Below are 5232 nucleotides of genomic sequence, written 5' to 3' on the forward strand. Positions count from 1 at the left end.
TGCATGTTGCTTAACGATTTGTTCTGAAAGGCAATAATAAGAAGGGGCATCTGACTGATTTCTATTTCCACCCTCTTTTCCAAATGCTTGTATAATCTTGATTGGGTGTGGTTTACTTTTTGCTGAGCCTAATTAATTCCTTTTTAAAAAATCAGTGTACATATCATGCAATTGTTAGAGCAAGATGATGTGTAACCTGAACTCTTCAATATCAAATTTACTTTGCAGTATTAGGATTGCCTAATGTTTGCACAGATGCGCTGATACCCTGCCCAGGCTTGGCAGTCCTCCAGCCATCACTTGCTTGTGTCTTGCATGAATCAATGGCAGATTTCCATGCGATTCTTTATTTTTCAGGGTCATATGGACTGTGTACAAGTTTCATATTTAAATACTATATGACAGCCAGATTTGGAGCATATATTTGCATGTTCCTTTCATCAATGGCATTGATCCACACCCTTGGAATGTTAAAATATACTGCTGTTTCTTGTGCCTCTGTCTAACCTTCTGGGGGAGGGTTTTTTAGTACACTGGATTTCTTTGCTCAGCAGAGTAAAAAATGTTTATTATCAATGGAATGAGGATCATGGCAATTCAGGAAAAGGAGACATACCTGGAAGATCTAGAAATTGGCAAAAAAAAATATCTAGTATGATATACAAACTTCTCCTATTTCTGGTGTCTGCCAGTGTTAAGGAAAACTGACATTGATTTCTTTCCTTGGGAGAAGTCTTGTGCTGTGGATCAAAAGATTTTTTTTTATTGTGGAGAACAATGAGGTGAACAAACACCTTAGCCCTGCCTAGGGCTCTCCTAAAAGTAAGAGAAAATAGTTGTAGGGGACCTCAAGGAGTTCTCAAGGAGCTTTGTCTTTGCAAGAAAAGTTATGTTGGACACAGATGTTTGTGGTCTGTGCAGTGACTACACAAGTTCTGAGGGAAAATTTCAATGCAGGCAAAGCAGTGCCCTGGCAGAAGATGACAGAAAGGTTCTGAGAGGGAGCAGTGACCAAGGAACATTCCCAACATATTGGTTTGAGATGCAAATGTGTAGTTTGGTGAGGCAAAATGTTTTACCTGTATGAACACATGACATGCTGGGATAGCTGACATTAACAGCAGTTTCTGATTCTTTTTATTTGCTGATAGAGGCTCAGCAGTTTAGGTCATTCTCCTACCCCAAGACAAGTTTTGACAAGGAAGAAATTGTTTTAGTGATCTGCACTATCTGACAAAAGTTTGAAGCAACTCAGAAGGTGGTGATATGGGTAACAGGTATCTTTTTGTGAAATATTATGATGAATTTCAAAGACATACAGAAATATTACTCAGAAAATTTTTGAAGTACTGTAAGATGGTTGGGTGCCATCATTTTATGCAGAAGCAGGAGCAGGCTCAAGTTTTTTTCTTTCAGACTGTATACTCGAAACATGGATGGGACCAAAGGCATTGTTTCCAAAACACATTTGCTTTGGGAATTTTATGTACTCTGCCTGGAGCCAGATTTAACTTCTTCCAACACATTTATTTGTCTTTATAATTTTGTATACTGTGCCCTTCTTCCTATTGTTTTAAACCTTCTCTTTTACCATATGTAAGTAACAACTTACTATTAACATAATTGAATTTGTTACTGTAAAAAAGAAAGCACAATCCTAACAAATTTTCTTCAGTGTATGGTTGACGCTATGGATAAAATTATAGAAAATTACAGAATTTCTGAGACACATTTCACATATCCTACCACGGCATTTAATGTGCAGCATTGTATCTTGAATTTTTATCTGGTACAAGGACTAGTATTGCAGCAATAGATCAACTCTTTTGGGGGAACATTTCACAACTTATAACTGCAAATAGATGAAGAGATACCAAGGCATATATGAAGATTTACAGATATACTAAGATACAGGGGAGCAACTGGTAGAGAATGTTTTAAATCCCTATGGCTCTGAGCACTAATGAAAAAAATATTAATTTTACTTTGAGGATTGCACAGGATTTAAAATGTTCCCTAAACACAGCTAGATCTCAGTTTTGGTTGTAAATTTTTTCTAGATATTTTTAACTTGAGCTTAAATATTCAGCTATAGTTTATAATATTCTGGAGTATGTTCCCTGTAAGGGGAGACTGAAAAAATGATCTTGTTGAGTCTGGAAAATAAAAAGTTTCAGGATGACCTAGTAACTTTCCCCTAAAACCTGTGAGAAAGGTTCCAAGAAAATGGATCCAGGCTCTTCACAGTGCTGAATGGTGTAAGGATGAGAGACAGTGAGCATAAACTGCAAGGACGAAGGTTCACACAGACTGTAAGGAGAAATGTGCATCAAGCACAGAATTGATAGGTGGTCAATGGAGGAAATTGTCCTGCTCTACTCTGAGCTGGTGCAGCCTCACCTCCAGTACTTTGTGCAGTTTTGGGCACAACAGTATAAGATATTAAATCACTAGAAAGCATCCAAAGGAGAGCAATGAAGATGGTGAAAGGCCTTGAGTGAAAACCATACAAGGAGTTGTTGAGGTCACTTGACTTGTTCATCCTGGAGAACAGAAGACTTAGGGAAGACCTCATAGAAGACTACAGCTTCTTCACAACAGGAGGAGGAGGTGCAGGCACTGCTTTCTTCTCTCACTCTTGTGACCATCAACGGGACTCAAGGAAATGGCAGGAAACTGTGCCAGAGGAGGCTTAAGTTGGATAATAGGAAAAGTTTTTCACCCACAGGGTGGTTGGATGCTGGAACAGACTCCCCAGGGAAGTGGTCACAGCACCAAGCCTGCCAGAGTACAAGAAGCATTTGGACAATGCTCTGAGGCATGTGGTGTGACTCTTAGTGTGCCCTGCTCAGGGTCAGGACTGATCCTGTTGGGTCCCTTCCAACTGAGGATATTCCATGATTCTACAATGTGGTTTTTTGTTTTGGTTTTTGGTTTTTTTGGTGTTTTTTTGTTTGTTTGTTTTTTTGTGGCAGCTTGTATCAGTGACCTCTTCTAACACAAGCAGTTTCTGCAGAGATGCCCATATGACTTCTTACCTGGTCTCCACAACCCCACCACTGTTTCCAAAAGAATCATGTCAGTCAAGTTTCTTTGTTAGCTTGGGAGTTCCTACAATGGCTCAGGTTGACTGGCAGGGGGGGGCTCCCCCTGCCAATCAATGAACCATTTCTCATGAACCAGCCAAGTGTATACTTCCAGGCACTTCCTAAAAGAAGTGCACAGAACTTGAATGCATTTTTCAAATACTACATAAAAAGCTCATGGCAACATAGTTCCGGAATGTGACATAAGTAAGGTGGAAAATATCTTACTGTTTCTAAGCTATTGTAATACTGGGAAGGAAGAAGATCTGAACATGTTATACCAAAACTTAGGGTGATATATACTATTTTTTGATGAAAAATAAAATGTGTAGGGCTTGTTACTTGTTCATCACCACAGGTCTGAAACTGTAAGTGGTCTTGTACTCACAGAAAAGTGTGTTACTTGTTTTCCAACTGCTATGATTAGGTAGATAGAGGAAGCAAAAACAATTGTTTGGTTTTTTTTTCCCTAGGAATTTCAAAGGACATGAGTAAGGTATCTCTGGCATGGAGTTCCTGTGGGCTCAGAAGAGCAAGAATAAAGAGCTGATTCAGCAGAGATCAAGACGTCATAAAACTGCCAAGGACAAATGGCAGGTATTGAAGATTACTTTACCTGAAAACAGTTGTAGCTGTCTCCTTTCTGTCTGTCACTGAAAGGTAACTCAGGCAGCCTATCACTCTTGGTAAATATTACGTATTGTATCTCATATTCACCTCAAATCAGACAGTGTGAAAATTACTTCACAACCAAGAGGTACTTTTTCCTAAGGTGCATCACACCACAAATTATTACAAAGTGTCCATATAGAAAGCCTGAAGTACACATAGCAGTAATTTATGTGGCATGTCATTATAACAAAAACTAGTACTGTAAGGAAAAGAAGATATGCAAATGAAACTTTCCCTAGGAAACTCCATGCCTGGATGCAAGTTGCATTTCCAGATGTGTATTTACAACTTCTGACAGTGTGTATGGTTATGACAGTGATGAATTTACACCGTCACTTTTTTGTATTTAAACTACCATCTAAAAATACCTGAGGAGATTCAAATGTTTGTCCTTTGGTGCTTTATTTGTTTTTAGAAGTAGATAGCATATTCAAAAAAAAAAAAAAAAAAAAAAGGCTTGCTTAGAAAGTAATCAATAAGTATTTAACATAACTATCTCTGAAATATTGCAGTTTTCATAAGAAACTTGGATAGTATTCTGGAAAGACTCATGAAATATTTGATTATATCTTTTTTTCTCAGGCATAAGTATGTTCATGAAATGTCATAGCGATGTTCATAAGATATTTCCTGAAACACTCATGAGAAATCTCTCTGAAATGGTCATGTAATATTTATGATATTTTCATGAAATATTTAACAACGTATAAAGAAAAAAGTACACTGAGCTACACTAGTGTGAAGTACCACATGAAATAAAACATCCATTCATGGAAAGTTCCAGAAGATTCATTCATGAGCTCACAGATTAGTTGAGATTGGAAGGACCTCTGGAGGTCATCTAGATCAACACTTCTGCTCAAGCAGTGTCACCTATATCAGGTTGGCCAGAACCAAGTCCGTATAATTTTGGAATCTTACCAAGGTTGGAGACTCAGCAACCTTCCCAGGCAATCTGTGCCATAGGTCAGTCACCCTCACAGTGAAAAAGTGTTTCTTGATGTTCAGAGGGAGCTTCCTGTGACCATTGCCTCTGGTCCTGTCACAGGACACCACCGAGAAGAGTCTGCTCCATCCACCTCACATTCTCTTGTGGTTATTTATGTGAACTGAGATCTTCCCAATGAGCCTTCCCTCCTCTAGGCTAAACATTTCTAACTCTCTCAGTCTTTCCTCATGGGAGAAATGCTCCAGACCCTTGATCTTTTTTTGTTGCCCTTCATTGGACTGTCCCCAGTGTGTTCATGTGCCTCTTGTACTGGGAAGACCATAAGAGGACACACTACTTCAGGTGTGGCCTCATCAGCGAGGAATAAAGGGGAGGAATCACCTCCTTCCACGTGCTGTCATTATCCTGCCTACAGCAGCCCAAGAGAGCCTGTGCTGCAAGGGTACATTTCTGGCTGTGTCCAAATTACTGTCCACCAGTAACTCCAGGTTACTCTACCTCATCTTCCTGTCCCATCCTTCCTAA

The sequence above is a fragment of the Corvus brachyrhynchos genome, unplaced genomic scaffold, assembly GCF_000691975.1.
Source record: "Corvus brachyrhynchos isolate BGI_N302 unplaced genomic scaffold, ASM69197v1 scaffold244, whole genome shotgun sequence".
In the NCBI taxonomy this organism is placed as follows: Eukaryota; Metazoa; Chordata; class Aves; order Passeriformes; family Corvidae; genus Corvus; species Corvus brachyrhynchos.